This window comes from Protopterus annectens, chromosome 7.part0 (assembly GCF_019279795.1).
Source record: "Protopterus annectens isolate FY-2018-M chromosome 7.part0, PAN1.0, whole genome shotgun sequence".
NCBI lineage: Eukaryota > Metazoa > Chordata > Ceratodontiformes > Protopteridae > Protopterus > Protopterus annectens.
The window spans coordinates 1,442,995,266-1,443,014,713 of NC_056739.1; positions in this window are offsets into that span (position 1 = coordinate 1,442,995,266).

Below are 19,448 nucleotides of genomic sequence, written 5' to 3' on the forward strand. Positions count from 1 at the left end.
TAATGCCGGGGATGATTGTCTTCAATCTATCAGCAAAAATACTCATAAACATTTTATAATTAACTTTAAGTAATGAGATGGGCCGATATGAAGTACATCTAGTTGGATCGTTATTAGGTTTTAAAATTGGCGAAATAAATGTATATTAGCAAGATGGGGGGGGGTTATTAACTCAGTTTGGACCAAAATAAAAACCTTATGTATTAATGAATATGTACTTTTAGAAAGGATTTTATATATCTCTTGTATAATACCATCATTACCCGGTGCTTTGTTTGATTTAAGCTTATTTATTTGTGTAATAACCTCTGTATATGAAATACTTTTGTCCAATAGTTTAATCTGTTGTTTATTAAGCTTTTTATTCATGTTTGTGGTTATAAACTCCTTTATTTTATCTTTAGGTTCCATGTTAATGTTATTATGGTTAATTTTGTGAAAGTGATTTCTAAATTCATCTAGTATTTCTGGTATACTAGAAACATTTTCTTTTTCCTTAGAGAAAAGATTTCTTTGATATGGTTTTGTTTATTCAATCTTTTGTTTTATTTTTAAGTCTATGTAAGTATTTGGGGCTTATTGAATAAGACAAAAACTTGTATTTTCTAAAGTTATTTTAACTTTATGAGTTAAAATTTCTTTGTACTTCTCATTTAATTTGTTTATTTCTTCAATAACTTTCTTGTCCATAATATTTTCTTTATTATTATGTTTATAAGAGTCTAATTTACTTTGAATATCTAACAATTCCTTATCCCAAGATTTCCTTTTATTATTATACCATCTGATACTTTGTCCATATAGATATGATTTTAAGGCATCCCAAACATAGACAATGGAGACTTCAGGAGTATTATTTATGTCTAAAAAATGTTTTACTTCTGAAAGTATATCTTCTTTATAGTCTTTTAGTTGAGTTAAGTATGCTGATATCCTTTTGATCTGAACATTATGAGTATTTTTTATCATGAATTCAAAAACAATTGAATTATGATCAGATATAGGACATGAAATGATTTTGGAATTAATTAAATCTGTTACCATCTGGTTAGAAAAAAAGACCCTATCTATTTTTGAATAAGTTTTGTATCTGTTAGAAAAAAAGGTGTATGGTAATGATTTTGAATCTATCTGATTATTAATATCATTCAAATGATAAGAATTAGCAAATCATTTAAATGTTTTGCATTAGATGTAATTCTTCTTTTTCCTATAGTGGTAGTATCACTTTCATGTAGTATACAATTAAAGTCACCAGCTAAAATAATATCTCCTATAGAGAATGATATGATCTTATCAAGATGATGTTTCACTGTATTAATACCAATTCCAGGTATCCAATATACATTAATTAAAGTGTAAGTCTTCCCATTAATTTGTATTGTAACCATACAAAACATTCCTTTGTCATCCTGATAAGACTTAATGGTTTTAGGAATGGGCATACTTTTATTCCATAAAATAGCCACTCCTCTTGCTGAGTGTGCTCTGAACTAACCAATACTGTATATGTGTTTGTGGCTAGTTTATCAATATCTTTTTTCAAGAGATGGGTTTCTTGCAGGAAGACTAAGTTGGCCTTATGTAAATTAATGTATCTTATTAGGCTTGCCCTTTTACACGGATTATTCAATCCATTAATGTTTAAAGAAATTCCTTTTAAAGATGTCATTTAGCATTTTTAAAACTTAAGAATCTTATGATCAAAATAACAAATAACAACATAAGTAATGTTACATCTCCTCCTTTAGATGTACCTTTAAATATAGCTGTATTTATTGAATCTCTTATGGGATTTTGTATAGGATTCAATTTTGTTTGTAGTGACAATGAGTGTACAAAATATATTGTGGATGTCAAAACTATATACATATAACAATGAACAAGTGAAAATAATGTAAGAATTAAACCTTGCATCCAGCCTGGAGTTAAAAACTCCAACTTAGAGTAGTATTTACCACTCAAGTTAACTCCCTACCCTAAGCAGCAGTACCTCAGCTACCACCTTATCAATTTAATACTGGTTATATTTAACTTAAATTAACAGCTTTCAATTCAATTATCTAGCAAGACAAGACTACACATTTGATAAAACAGCATCATATAAACTAAAATAAACTTTTTTTTTTTTTAAACTATTCATACTACTATATACATCTATGTAATATAATACACTTGTATTCAAATAGCATTCAAATAATCTTGATATTAGGAACCAAGAGGAGAGAGAGAAATAAAAGATGTGAAAGAGAGAGTGAAAGAAAGAGAGAGAGGAAAAAAAAAGGAAGGCATATTTACATATTAACTTATTCAAAGTATGTAAAAATAAGTTCTAATATTCATTTAAATCAAAAACTTTGGCTAATATGGTTCAGACATTACATATATTAAGATGCATCTATTTTCTGTCATGTAAATGCAGTCAACAGCTTCCAAAAAAAACCTTGAATTGCTTGTATATGAGCATTTTACTCATAATCATTATTGTCAATAGAATAAAATATTATATTTATAGAAATTGTTATAAATCATACTGCATAGTTATGCAAATTCTCAGAAACACTTGCATTATTGTAAAAAAGCCATCTGTATTTTGTATGTCTATACTACTGCTTTAAAATATATCACATGACAATTTCTTCCAGAATAGAGTTATAAAGTTATTTATGCTTGTCAATCAGATGAATTAAATGAGTTATAGTAATGTATATGTTTGGAACATAAGTTTGTAACACAGATTAGTATGCTGCAGTCAAGTAGATTTTCAAAAACACTTGAATAAATGTTTCATTTTCTATGCCTTCTAAAATAAGACATTTACTTACTATAAGAAACTGCATCATTTAAAATCATTATAACTGACATATTTTATGAATTATAACATAGATATTTAAGTAATTATATGAAATAACTCACATTTAAATGTTAAAGAGTTCATTTTCCTTCACATAGTCACATTTGCATCAGTTCTACTTCCTGGTAGAGTGTTCTTCCTGAATCTGCTATGTGTCAGTGTGATATCTGGGTCAAAGGTCAGATTGACTGCTTTCAGCTTCTCTGTGAGAATTCTGAGAGTTTAAGCTTTTGAAACAACTCGAGGACACTGTTCATGAGGTAGCCCACATCCCAGATTGTCTCCCTTAACATTTTGGGAAACTTGTTAAAAACTAGTGACAAACATTCATTTAGCAGTGTAAATGCATCTAAACATGACAAAACCTTCACGATGTATTTTACAGGTTATTACAGCCTCTATGTAAGTGAAATTAAGCCCAAAGTTATTAATAAGTAATAAAACTCAATATTTTTGTCCCAACTCAATTTTTATGCAAATCTTATTATTTACTGTGTCTATATGATCAAAAGCATTTATATATATTAATATGAGAAAAAAAAATAAAGAGAAAGAATAAAGAAAAGAAAAAGAGAGAAAATAAAAGAGTGTAAAGCAGAAATAAAAAAAATGTAAGAGAAAGCTATAAGAAGTATATACAATGGAATATTACTTACTGTTTATATTAATAGAGTTAAAAATAAAACATATTATTTACTATTATGTAGTTCTAATTATTATTAGTTAAAGCATGACAGATTATTTACAAACAAGCATAAGCAGTATAATCAAGAAAGTATAATTAGGAATAGCATTTGAAGAACATATAAACTTTTTACAAGGAATAAATATGTTATTATTCCATTTATCATATTTTCATTACTCTTCTCTCCCTGCCCTCCCCCACCCTTTACCCACTACATAATCTAAACAGAATGTCATTGTTTAAACAAGGAAAAGAAGAAAAGGAGAAAAAAAAAGAAAGAAGAAAAAAAATGTATCAAATTACTGACCTTACTTCTCTTTTTCAGAAAGAGAAACAAATTGAATAATAGCTTGTTATTAGTTCCTCAGATATTTTGACTGGTTATGAAACAAAACATTTCTTTGCACACAGAGAATAACTTTGATTAAATCTTTTCCAGAATATTTGTGGCTTTCTGGAAATGCAGGAACTATACTTAAAAAGATTAATAATGAAGTAAAATGATGAGAGAAAAAAAAAAAAAAAACATAGAACAAATCATTTGTTTTTTAGTCTCTTGTTCTTCTCTGAAGTCTTCCACGAAGTTTCAGTTGCCAGTCTCTTTAATGAAGGACTAGCCCATTCCATTTCCTCTATTTTATCCAAAATCTTTTTTTTTGATAAACAGTAAAGCAGAGTCTAAGTCATCAAAAATTTTAGGACCATCAGGAAGGAAGATTTTTAGCTTGGCAGGAAACAGAAGGTATGTTTTAAACTGTGCTTTTTTAAGCTCCCTTATTAGTGGCAGAAAAACTTTTCTTTTAGCTATTACCAAGGAAGAATAGTCATTGTCAAAACGCACAGTTGTCTCATTAATCTTAACAGGAGCTTTAGCCCAAGCAGATTTAAGAACCATCTCTTTATCAAAAGATGATAGAAATCTAACTATAACTGATCTAGGATAGTTTTTGTTAGAGTTAGTATTAGCTATAGATCTATGTGCTCTTCGATACCAAAAGAGAATGCTTCTGGTAAGTCTAAAGTTTTAGGAGCCATGTTGTTAAAAAAGAAGTAATATTGTTACCTTCAATATTTTCTGGCAGTCCAAAAATCCTAATGTTATTGCGCCTAGATCTATTTTCCAGGTCATCCAGCTTTGTTTGTAAATGTGTATTTTGTTTCAGCAGAAACTCAATGTTGATTTCCTCTTCTTGGATTCTATTTTCCATGTCATTCACAGCTTCTTCTATGCCTGTCATCTGGATCTTCTGTTGTTGCAGGTCTATATGTAAAGTCTATTTGTTTTGTTGTTTTTTCTATGAAGGTATCAATTTTAGTATCCATTTTATCCATCTTAGCAGTAAGTTGCTGGATTATAGTTATCAGAGACTGAAGTTCTTTCTTGATGCTGGAGTCTTGAGAATTTGTCTTACTGAACTCATTTCAGACTGATAAACTGACAGGAAATTTTCCAAAGTGATTTCTGACAGGAATATTGTTAAAATGTCCTTTCTTTTTTAGATATAGTTCAAGAACTATATAAAACAAACATATTTAGAAAGAAAATTACTTCAAAAATTAATTTTTTAAGTAATTAATTCCTATCAGTGTAATGAAATTGGTGGAGCTGAAGAAATCTGCTGCTATCCTTTGTTCATCCTTGGCCACGCCCCCCTCTGAAATGACATTCTAATTGCCTTGTACTCCTATTTGAGTGTGTGTAGATATGTTTTATATATATATATATTTAGATAGATACACACACACACACTATATTTCATAGTTATGTAGGTGGGCTGGACTTCAAACCCATTTCAGTCATGACCAGGCCCCATAGAATAACAAATATGGTAACACTGCAAACAAAAGACAATAGTAGAACACATAGAAAGATATTCAAGAACTTATAAGATGATAAATTCTGATTAAAAGAGGTTACAAAACATTTGGTTATGTAGATGTTCACATTTTCAAAATCTGGTTAACAATATGGCAATTGTGGTCCAGACTATAGAAATACAACATGAAATCATTTTGGACATATTTTCAGTATGTACATGTAGAAAGCTATTTTGCATTATAAGATAACAGAAAGAGAAAATGTTAAAATTGTCTTTACACATTATATCATGATATGAACAGATCTTTAGGAGAGACTTTGCTTACTGTGATAGCTCCTTTCCCTTGGCTTAGTTTCCTGCCTGCTTGATTAGATACATAAAAAGCTCCCTCTTTTGGTATTTTTACACTCTCTGCTATGTTTTCTTGTCTGGTTTCAGATGGCAGATGATTCCATACTGATGTGCTCAATCTAGTAACAATCTTTCGCTGGTAGTTGTTTGAATCTGAATCTAATTAGAGATATGGAGTTTTCAATGTCCTCTCTCATGGACCAACTTTTTTGTCTGGATTCTAGTTTGGACATTAGTGGTCGGCAGGGTTCTTGATTGAGAAATTTGAGAATTAGGCATAAAAAATTAATTATTGCCCTTTCCCTGACTTGTAACCATTTGTAGTGTTCTATGAGTAACCTGTACAGTTTCTTTGGTCAATGAGGAGAACAAGTCCTCATATTTTGTTGACAGTTGTTTGTAGTTTGAGTATTTGTACTAGAGATGAGTGTTGTTAAAGGATGCCCATATTCCAGTTTGGATATTAATACATTTTTAGGTAAACATTTATTGGTTGTTCAAGTTAGCAGAGTTGAGTGAATGTTTTGGTAATGATGATGTCGATGTGTTTGCTAATGGAAAGTGAGGTGTTAGGGTAAGTCCAAGACTAATGGGAGAGTGTTGCCATTTATGTCAGTGATGCACTAGTGGGGATCTGTGGATGTTTTTTGATGTTCCAAAGATTACAGTTCTGGATTTTATGATGTTTAAAGAGTAGCCAGTGTTCATGGCTGCAAGTGCATAGTTTTATGAAAGTGAATACCATAGGGCTCTGCCTGATTAACTTTGCAGATGACTGCAAGTAAGGAGCAGTCATTGAATCCCTAAATTATTTAGTCTTCATGCAGGAAGTTGGTCTCACATAAATAATTGATGCCAAAACTATGGAACGAAAGTAAATGGCAAAAAATGCATTATTGTATCCTGCAGGAAGACCTCTACCTCAGGAAAATACCTAACTGACATTATGCCTCTAAGAACTGACCCAGCTGTACAGGGTTTGGGAACATACATAGACAGTGGCCTAACTTTTGCCTAACATGGGCCTATGGTTGTAAGAATGTCCATGTATACTGCATAGCTTATAAACAAAGTGATTATGCCTCGATCTAGGGATGTCATTGCTACCCTTTACTCAGCCCTCATTAGGCATTGAATATAATGCTCTCTTTGCCATGTATCTATCAAGACACATGTAACAACTGGAATGCCCACAGAGATGCCTTACTAAAAGGATACAAGGCCTAAACAACATGTCCCACATGGACCGACTAAAAGCCCTGTCATAGTACAGAATGGTAAGATGTGACCTGTGTCTGGCATACAAGGTCTCCAATGAATCACTTATGGATTTACTGCACATCAGCAAATCCAACTGCATCAGAAATACTCAGTCTAGGGATCTGAATCTCTTCTGCAACATCAAAAGTATGGTTTCTAGGCACAGCAGTGTCTCACAGAGGATACCACTGCTGTGGACCAGACTCCCCATCCACATAAAACAAAGTTTGTCTCTGTCCACATTCAAGACCAACTTAGATCTATGGATGAGAAACAGAACATTTACTACAAGACTGCACCCTGAACTACTAATGGACAGAAGAAGCTCCTAAATGCTTTATCCCATGCATGAGCCCCCTCAAATTCTCATTAGGAGTAATATCCAATTATCAACAATGGGATGGACAAGGCCAATCTATAACCACATGGAGAGTTTATTTTGGGCACAAAAAGGAAAACTGGTTATTCTTAAAATGACCTGCAAGGGCAGCTGGCCTAGTACATGGCTGTTAACCTATGAAAGTAAGTTAGACCTCAAGGTTATATAGGTTATGAATGTTTTTTTTTAGGGCAAGGGTGTCATCTGTATACAGGGGAAGGTAAAAGTATTTGAGGTCTGTAGTGATGTTAATAATGAGAGAGAATAGCAGTGGTTCAAGAACAAAACCTTGGGGGATTCCCTGTATTAAGGATATCTTGAGTAGAAAGTAGTTTGTTAGAATACACTTGGCATGATCTATCCTGCAGGCAGCTTTTTATTCATTTTATTGTTGGGCACCTGAAATCAAATGGAAGAGTAGTATGTTATAGTTTGCATTTTAAATGCCCTAGTCATGTTTATGATGAACCGTCCTGTTAGTTTAGATTCATTCATGTTATTGAAGAGAATGTCTGTGGTACTGTATAGGACGGTGCTGGTACTAAAGTCTTTTCTGAAGCTGTGCTGGGCATTATGCAGAAAGTCATACTTATGATTGAATATTTGCTTGTAGACCACTTTTTTTCAAGTATTTCTGCTATTGAGATAGATTTTTTCTGTTGGTCTAAAGTAATTGTTTTGTCTTGTGCTTTTTTTAGGGATTGATATTATGATGACATGTTTAAAGGCTTTGGGGAAATGTTTGAGGTAAGTGACTGTAGATGCGTGTAAGGCAGCTTCCTATATGTGCAAAAGCCAATCTTAGTAATGTGGTGTACAGAGTAGTGAAGGCACTGCCTTTATTATCTAATTTCAGTAAAACTTTCTTAAGGTTTTTTTAGAAATTTGACATAATAAAAATTAGTAAAACAGGCTGCTAGTGTGTACCACTATGATAAGAGAACTTGAGTGGCATGTGATGAGCCAATGGAAAGTGGAGGCAGATTGGGAGGAGTGGATTATGGAGTTATTAAATGTATTGTCTATTACAAAGTATCTGTACTTATTTGTAAAGCTGTGAGCATGATCTGTTTGATGAGTGGATATAGGTTGGGTGGCATGTGTAATTGTGGTAGTCAGATATTTAATCTCAGAACAAAGCTCTTCAGATTTTTAAAGGGCAAATTTTTCACTGTCTGACAAATGGTGATTTGAGCGATTCATTTGCTACTATGGCCTTTTTAGATAGGCTGAGATATGGGTCATGTCATGCAGCAATTTGTTGGAATTATGTTGCTTCCAGGCTTTTCTAGCTTTATCTTTAACCTGGAGCAGTTTTCTTTTTGCCTGGGGTGAGCTAGATGCATATTTTTCTTCTTACTCTCTTTATCTGTAGAAATATTGCATCCTGCACAGCAGACAGTTTGTCTAAGAAATAATTCAGAGCTAAATTGTGTCTGCTTCTACATACAATGGAGACAAGTACCTCATTTGTCAGAGATAGGTCAATAGGAAATGATTCTTTTATTTACTTTGAAGGATCAGAATGATATTATGGGACAAAAATTACTTCAGTTTGTTTGGCAGAATATGCAATATTTAGGCATCTATGCTTTATATTAGTAATGATTAGATCTGTGGTGGAATTATTACCAGTTACATGTCTAGTTCTTATTTGCTGTTTGACCAGTTGCTCTAGGTAGCTCATTTTGTTTAATGTTTTGGCAGTGGATTTGGCATATGCATCATCAGCGGAGAAACAGATAAGGCTGTGGATCTATTCCTATGCCAGGTACACTGATTGCTGACACTGAAGTGCAGGATAAGTGGGTGCTGCACTCCTGTGTGTGTCATTCTACAAATAATATATTTTTCATGGCCCCCATCTTCTTTGTGTTGGTGGAACATCAGGTGTATATAAAATATCCCACAGCATCTATCAAAAAGAGTAGGGGTCCTTTAACACAACATAAACAAACAATATTTGCATATTTACAAAATACACATTTTACAGGTATATATCTATATATTACTTTTTACCATCATCATCATTATTATTATATAAATGACACCCCATCTTTCTTACATAATCATAATCTAGTTTTTTACAGTATATTAGCCAAACTCCATTTCCAATTAAACAAATTTTCATTCGGTCTTTCATTCCAAATAATCCATATTGTAGAAAATAAATTATCTACCATTTACAGACATTCTTTCTTCTTGGTTTTAAATTATCTATAAACAATCCTATTCATATGAATATTGTTCACTTCATAAATATTCTCAAAGTTTTTTTCTTCACACAACTTTTCCAACATTTCAAAAAAAATAATAAATAAAAAATAAACATGCTCTGTTGTCTTTCCCCCCACAAAATAAGCATACATTTTCAACTTTCATTTTATATTACACCTTTCCCTTTACCAGTAACATATTAATTACCATAGGAAATCCTGACACTCTACAATCTTAGTGCACCACTTTTTTTCCCCTTATTTTAATGGCTATATCACTTCTTCTGGTAAAGTTTCCTATGGATTTACATAATAATGTTTCCTTACATTATTAAACCACATCCTTCTATTATTGTCTATAATATCAATATATATTTTCATTTTCCATTTTAGTAATTTCTCTTTATGATTTTTATTTTTTTTTTCATTTATATAATCTTTATCTCTTTTCCTTATTTTCAGTTACCCTTTTTTACTTGTATTTAAATATTTTCACTACTAATTTCTCATTCTCTTCATTTACCCACTTTAATACTTTATGCAACTTTAAACAAGCAGAATAAATAACTGGGGTAAATCCCCCTTCATCTTCACTCATATACAACACACTTCTTTCATTGGGTTTAATCTTGAATCCCATATCTTCCAGAATGCCCTTCACTTTTATACCTTATATATTTTCTTCCATAATGTCCTTCATCTTTCCTTCTAATATCCTCCTGTATATTTCTCTTAAAATATTTATAACTTGCATTATTTAATGTGATGTCTCCATTGTTATAGTTCATTCTTTCCATCTTTCATCCATATAAATTTTAATGAGCCACTTTGTAAATCTTCATAAACTCTTCTTTCACTTCTCTCAATGATTCATTCAAAAGATTTACAAAACACTCTTTGTCAATCCCTTAATTTCTTGTATATGTCATACCCTATACCATCTGGACCTCTTACTGAGTTAACATTTACTTTTCAAAGTACTTCATCCAATTCACTAACAGTTATTTATTTTTAAAATGTTTGCTCATTTTTGATTTTTTTTACTTCCTAATCTCTCATATTTTATTTCATTTTACTCTTATACATATTTTAACATGCTGTACTACAATATTCATAATTTGCTCATGTTCTTTTTACCTATCTGTTTACATTTTTAACTTCCCTCATTACAAAAATATTCTCCTCTACTATATAACCCAAATATGCACACTTCTCCTCTATTTTTCCTTGTAAATAATACCTCTGCTTAAAAAGTAATATCTTTTTTTCCTTGATTTTTATATATGTTTATATCATAATACTTATTTGCATTCATCACTAAATTCTACAATATATTTCTATAAATCTTTCCATGCTTTACTTTTTCTTCCTTTCTTACATCATCATGTCATTGGGGAAACAAGCTTATTAAATTTCTTTTTTAATTCAATCCACCATTCAGATAATTTTTTATAGAAGTCTTTCATGGTTATATGACCTTTCCATGATTCAAATGCTTAGCACTCTCCAAATTGATCCCATCATTTCTCATTTATTCTTTTCATTCCCTTTCCTATTATAACTTTATCTTTAACCTTCCATGCATTCACAAAATGATCCAAAAACCTGACTCTACTGTTCTACCATCTGCTATACCCAAACCATCCGATACTATAAGATAATTAATTTCAGATTCAATTGCCACTTCTTTTATATGTATATTGACGTTCATTCCATGTAGCTAACTTACCACATTTTATCACTCCTTGTATTTATCAACATCTTATCATTTTTTTTACACTTTCCCTTAAATCACAATTAAAAGTGAAAGTAGCAGACTCCAAATCTGACTTCAGACCAGTGACAAGTGGAGTACCACAGGGTTCAGTCCTGGGTCCTCTCCTGTTCGGTATCTACTTCTCTGAAGTACAGCCTAACACGGAATGTCTTTGACTAATGAAGTTTGCAGATGACTGCAAACTAGGAGCCATAATCGAAACTCCTAATGATGTGGACATCCTACAAAAGGGCCTCACTGAGACAGATGCCTGGTGTCAAAGCCATGGCCTCAAGCTCAATGCCAAAAAGTGCATTGTCATCCCCTTTGGTAAAAACTCTGTACTCATGAACTACAACATTGACTGAAGTATACTTAACACCGAAAGTTTGATAAGAGACCTTGAGACACACGTGGACAGTAGTCTCTCCTTTGATAATCACATCACCACAGTAGTCAGGAAATCCTTCTATGTGGCATACCTCATCACAAAAGGTTTCTCATCCAGATAAAAAAGGTCATTGTTCCCCTCTACTTATCACTCATTAGACCCATTATAGAGTACAATGCCCTTTTTGGCATGTACCTCACAAGACATCTATAACAACTGGAAAGGCCACAGAAATACCTCACAAAGATGATTACTGGCCTCAAACAAATGCCCTACACAGACCGTCTCAAAAAACTCCAGCTTTACTCTGTCGCATTTCGCCTACTCAGAGGTGATCTCTGCCTAACATACAAAGCTATGTCAAACCCAGAGCTGTTGGACATGCTCCACTTAAAGAATTCCCAATCCCTCCGAGCTACACACTCTAGGGACCTAAACCTTGTCACCACAATAAACAGAACATGCCGGAGGGATAGATTCATGTCCCAGAAACTTCCCATACTCTGGAATAAACTATCTATCTATATCAAACAAAGCTCCTCATTAGCAATCTTCAAGAAAAATCTTGATGATTGGATGGGAAATAGGAAATGTACCCTGGTGATCACTACTGTGGCTCTGCTCAACAGCGGCACAGGAAAATAATTTTCTTGGGTGGCAAAAGCCAGGGTACCTTTTTGGCTGGGCTTGTATAAGCCCTAGGGCCAATAGCCTAGTACCTAGTTATGAACCTATGAAAGTCCCCTGCAATATTCATTTTCATTTTTGCCACCACATAAATATTTGATGAAACAGATTCTCTTTTCTTGACAACTGTAGATGCATAGAATACTATAATTTTATAAACATACTCTTTCCACTTTACATCCACAATAGTTAACCTTCTCATCCTTACCAATGTTACATCTGATATTATTGCTTTTCTACATAATGCAGCAACTCCAGAACAACATTCACTTCCTAAATTCCATTGTTTCTCCATAGTCAGCACTTTCAGTACAGTTGCATTCATCCTCCTGAAATATAACATTTTATCCAAGTCAGCTTTTGTTACTTAATCCTTTTTTCATTATCACCTTTTCCCTACTCTCTCACTAATTTCAGATATTGTAATACTTTCTAATCATTCTGCTCAACATTATATTACTTATTCTTATTACAATCAAAGCAAAAATGCCCTTCACATTTACATATTTTATATTCCTTTGTACACTTATTTCTCATATGATCTTTTCCTCTGCATTGATTACTTCTTACTTTTCTACACTTATTTATTAGATGATTGAAATCCCTAGGGAAAAAAATCAGCTTCCTATATACCTAATTGTTCTTCTATTGCCAGCTACATATATATATATATATATATATATATATATATATATATATATATATATCTTGGCAAATGCTTTATCACATCTTTTTTCATATTTTAAAATAACATCTAATTTCCATCTCCATATTCCAAATAACCTCTTATCTATAACTTTCATAATATCAGAAACTGAATAACACGTAAATCATTTTTAAAATCTTTCAATTTTATGAGTACAAACTGTTTTTTTAATCAAGTTTCTTTCCCAGAAAATTAAATTATCCTAAACAAAATATCTATTTCACCTGTCTTATCTGAAAAGCAAAACATTTTTTCTTTTTTAATAAAGTCTACAATACCCTTTGTTTTTCAGACAGCATCAGCATATGATTTTCCAGATTGTATCCCAACTGTAACCTTATGTCCATCCAACTCATGACTTATTTCCTTTCTGCCTGTTTCCTCACTTTCCATTCTGAAAACTTTCTCCATCATATTCAATCATGAAATCTCAGATTCTACTCCAGGATTACCTTTGTTCAATAAACCAACCAGTTTTTTCCTTAAGCAAACCTTCAGTAGCAATTTCATTTACAATTTGTTCAAAATATAGAGGCTTAAAGTCAGTTAGATGCTGACAGTGTATACTGTCCACATACTTTTCAACAGTTGTCTGTCCTACTGACAGCACCACACTGCTATCACCAAGAGAACAACTTTGTACTTCCTCCATCACTTCACAGCTTCTCCTAACTGCCTCTGCATCAGGAACAGAAGCAGAATTAAAAGATTAAAGGAAGTTCCCAGATGCCCTGACAAAATTTCTGTAATAAAATAAATAACTCCTTTGGTCTCCTCTGTAAACAGACTACTAACCCAGTGGGACTAACTTCGTCAACAAAGGATAAAATAAAAATGTATGTGTGCGCTTATATGTGTGTGAGCATATGTTTGTGTGTAGGTGTGTGGGTGTGTGTGTGTGTGTGTGTGTGTGTGTGTGTGTGTGTGTGTGTGTGTGTGTGTGTGTGTGTATATGTATATGTATATGTAGATATATATATATATATATATATATATATATATATATATATATATATATATATATATATATATATGGGTCTACTTTTGTTTGTTGAAAACTTGTTCTTTCGAAAAACAAAAGTACAATCCCAATTACGCAAAAGTGCACTTAAATAAGCTCACCAGCTTAAATATAAACCCCTATGTCACTAGATGGATTGCAAACTGGCTGAAGGACAGAACCCACATGGTTAGAATTGCTGGAGCCATGTCAGACTCCAAACCAGTTACAAGTGGTGTCCCACAAGGCTCAGTCCTGGGACCTCTCTTGTTCGGTATATATTTCTCGGAGGTACAGGCCAACACGGAAGGACTGTGGCTGACCAAGTTTGCAGATGACTGCAAACTGGGTGCCATAATCGACTCTCCAGCCGACACAAGCATCCTCCAAAAGGGCCTCATAAAAACAGACAACTGGTGCCAGTGCCATGGCCTCAAGCTAAATGCCAAAAAGTGTATAGCCATCCCTTTGGCAAAACAAAGTGCCCACAAATTACCACATAGGTGGAAATCCATTAAGTACAGAAGAAGTAATTAGGGACCTGGGGACCCAAGTTGATAGCAATCTCTCATTTGACAACCACATGGCCAAAGTGGTTAGAAAACATTTTATATAGCCCACCTAATCATGAAGGGATTCACATCTAGATCAGGGGAGGACATCGTGCCTCTTTACTCATCCCTCATCAGGCCCATAATTGAGTACCATGCCCCTTTTGGGATGTACCTTACCAGACACCTGCAGCAACTGGAAAGACCCCAAAAGTACCTCACCAAGAGGATCAAAGGGCTCAAACAGATGCCATATGCTGCCCGGTTAAAGAAACTCCAGCTCTACTCAGTGGCATACCACCTGTTCAGAGGCGATCTGTGCCTGACGTATAAAGCCATGTCCAACCCGAATTAATGGACATGCTGCACCTCAGAAAATCCAAATCCCATCGAGCTAGCTCAGAGACTTGAACCTCAGCACTGAAATAAATAGGACATGCTGGAGGGACAGATTCATAACCCAGAGGCTCCCTTCACTCTGGAATAAAATCCCAGTCCAGGTTAGGCAGAGTCCCTCATTGACTGTCTTCAAGAGGAATCTTGATGAGTGGATGGGAGATCGTAGGTTTACCCCGGTTATCACTTCTGTGTCACTGTTAGATAGAGGCACAGTATACTAACCTCGAAAAAGGGCATAGCAAAATAAATTTAAAATGGGTGGCGAAAGCCAAACACATTCTGGCTAGGCTTATAAATGCCCTAGGGCAGATAGCCTAGTATGAACCTATGAACCTAATGAAAGTGCACTTTCATGAATACTGGTTCACTGAACTGGAAATGAAAACAAAAACCACACGCTGCAGCATCGAAGCATGCTACAGTGGGGATAAGGGAATAAACCTATTTCCACACTGTAGTGCGATCTCTGAGTTAGTATATATAAAGTAGCGGGGGTGTGGGAGCTGCAGGGGGGTGCTTGCCTTTGTAATGTGTGTTTTTTGATTTTATTACCAGTTTGGTCCAAGTTGTTCTTAAAATGTCCAAACTAGTGCTTGCTTTAATATAATTTGGTAGTGTATTACATGGATTACCTACTCTTTCAGAGTATCAAATAATGCATCTCTCACTCCTGTATAACCTCCTAGATAGGTTATCTGATGATTCTCTACTAATCTTTGATATCCTCAAACATTCTCAGAGGTAGAGGTATTTATCTCTGAATGTCCTATTTACCTTAGTAAGGTCTCCTCTTAAATATGTATTATGATTTTAATCTTTCATAATAACATAAACTTCCATATCCTTTGATGTCCTTAATATAGTTGTTTTGTACTCTTTCAAAATTACTCAGGCTAGTTTTCTTATAAAGTTTCCATATTTTGTTTCAGTAATCTAGTTTGGGGGTCATGCAAGTTACAAACAATGATTTCATCATTTCTGATTTCCTGTACTTTATACATCTTTCTATACAGCCTAACTTTTTATAAATATCATTCACCAAATCTCATATGCTTAGTTTTTGATGTATTTATCAGCATATTTTTTTATTTATTTATTTTTATATAGCATATTATTCTAATGACCTCAAATATTCTGTTTAGTCAAGTTCTTTTGCAGAGATTCCCTAGTCAAAGTATTTTTGGGGGGAGGGTCAGAAATGCCATCTCTGTAAACAAAAAAAATGTAACTAGTTTATGCGTGTTCAAGTCATCTGCATACAGTCTGTGGAACACCTCAGATGAAAAAATATAAAACTGAAAGATGCAACCTAAACAAGTATGTGCCTAGCACAGAGCTCTAAAGGGACACCATAAATGTAACCTATGATATCACTTGTCTGTTTGCTGTATACTTGCCATGTCCAATTCATAAGCCATGCAGCTATCTTATCAAGATTACATTAATACCTGATTGTTCAAATTTATTAATCAATGTTTTGTGAATTATCCTATCAAAGACTGAAAATATATTTGTTAATTAAATCACAGCAGAGTTTTCATTTATACCAATTATATTTTAAGTAATCACATGACATGTAATTAAAGCTCTATTTTCAAATCACACATGCTGATGTTCCAGTTTTGACCATAATTTATCAAAATTGTCTTCTCCATTATTTTTTTCACAATAAGAAATTAAATGTATGGATATGTATTAGTCTGGGTTTGTTTTTTTCACCTTCCCTGTAAAGTGTGTTAAACAAATGGGTGCCTCTAATTTGGGGAATATTGCCATACTTAAATGACCTATTGAATAACAGATATAGGTTTAGTAAGTTTATGTTGTTGAAGTGTTTTCATATTGTTACTAATTCTGTTTCCTACCTGTGCTTTGAGTCCAGTTTGCATAGTTCTTTTACATTATAATCTAATTTAATTTCAGTATCTGAAGCTAATTGAATGTTAGTAGATAAAGTACCACCCCCTTTCTTGGTGTGATTTTGTAAATATGTCAGTAATCTATTGTGTTTGATAAATTTTACAATCTATACACAATTTATTTATGTGCATTATTGTACTCCAACCACATCCTGTACATTTGTAAAATATGTTTGTATTATATTCAGTATTTTTATATAAAAGTTCTTCAAATTTTCCTGATTCTGTTGCATACTTTGATTTATCTGCCCAGTTTAATTTGTTTTCAAAGTTAGAGTTCAAATGCATGTCAATTTATTATATTGTTTTTTCTCTCTCATTTTGTTTTTGTTTCTATGGAAATGTATTCTGACCATGTGTGCCTAGATCCTGATGTTAATATTGTCATTAAATTATCTGGATGTTAACATGCTCCATTATGAGTACTACTGATGATGTCATTTCACTTGTTTTGCATTATGTACACTGAATAATGGTAAACACAGGTGGTTGCGTTCAATTTATGGACATATTGCACTCTTTAGTCTGCCTGTGAAAGCCTTCTTTAGGTTGACTGAAAGGAGATTCTTCCCAATAGTTCAAATTTTAATGCAAGAGGAGCTCGTATATACATATGTGATGTTGAGCAGTCGATAAACTCTGTTCATTCACAGGAATTGGAGGGTTCTTCAAAGGTTGTCAATAATGTCTACAAGTACTTTTTGGAGCTAAGGAAGACCTATGAGCATATACTTGGTAACATTTTGAGGGACATGGTATAAAAGGCCCCAAGGCTACTGCTATATGCCATTATGTCTCTGTATTTAAGGAGTGAGCTGTGTCCATATTCTGTCCACTAAGACATTCAGAATTGGTAGAGTACTTTACAAAATGAATGCTTTGTCTCCCCAACTCTTTGTTCTTTCATGGATGGACCAACAAGGTGTAACCAAGGTCTGGACAGCGTGTGAATTTGGGCTGTAGGTGTTGCATCTTTGCAGTTTGCAAGTTATGTTGTTTACTTAGTAGTAAACTGCTCCAGTCCATGAGGCTGAGTCATGTCTGTTTCTTTTGTAAGAGAGTGAATTGTTCTCTACAGGTGGGCATGGAGGTACCTTACTCTTGTTCAAGAGTGAAGGTGGAGGCAGACGAGAGGAGGGGTGCAGCAACAAGAGTGGTAAAGCGAGAAATTAGTTTTTAAACAAAAATCATAGTTTACCATTTAGTGTATAGTCCCATCCTAACCTACAGAAAATTACCTTTTGGAAGTGACTGAAATGGTAGGATTGTGGATATAAGTGGCAGACATTAGGATTTTTTTTTCAAGGCAGCTGAGCCTGTTCATGAATGAAATATTAACTAACTTCCATCTGCATTTAATAGCTAACTTACTTTTATAAAGGCATTACGACAAATATGTATTTCACCTCTGAGCAGTAAGTGTTATAGCACATTGTTCATTAATATACAGCAACAGCACAGGTCCTTAATATATTCAGACCAACAAGCTGGACTCTGCTAGGTGTAGACATGCTTTACCATTATTTTAACTCTTTCCTGCTAGCATCTCCATTCATTTGACCTCATCTGCACCACAAATTTCTTTTGGTCATATCATAGGACGATTTCATGTACTGGAACAAACACCAACTGCAAAACATCTAGCCAGAGACCTAAGCATCTCTGTGTATGATCTGGGAAATTTGAAGCTAAAAATGGAAGAGCAACAGATGAAACATGCTCAGTCAAGAAGGATGGATCTAGAGCCAATGCTCTGTGCAGAGGCAAGTTATCAATAGTTAAATCATTGATTATCAGCAAAAGCTGTAGCTATTTCCACATCACTGAGATGAAACTTCAGATTACAACAGCTGATTTACATTCTAATCTCCATTCCCTGTCCTGATCCTGCCAGCTATTTGAATAGCTATGTTCTTCTCCTTTTAAGGAATATGCAATCTATTTTACCTAAAATGGGGAGAGAGAGATTATGTTTGGAAGTGTAGTCAGAATGACACAATGTTATTCAAGCAAGCATTATTTTGCTATGATTTGACTAATTTTCACATAGAAGGAATGCTGAGAGATTACAAAATCCCACTGGATTACAGATTACACTTCCTAATCAGCAGATGAATAAATCAACAATGGAGATACATTCAGCCAAGAATATTTTTTCATTACTACATGCTAAATGTTCTACAAACATTGCAGTCATGGTCAGAAATGCAATGCTAGTGGACTTTGACTCATTAACCAGAAGGAACGAAAAACCTTCACCTGATAGGAATACTTGAATCTTGGCCTAAAGAGAATGAATTAGTTTCAAATTTGCATTTAATTTGTAAACAGCTCTTGAAAAAGAAAAGAAATGAAAAATAGTTCTACATTCCAGCACACTGAACTGGATAGATTCCATGGATTTTTTTCCAGCATTCATTGAGAGACGGTACATCATAATATCTAAGAACCATGATGTGAACCTTAATGAAACT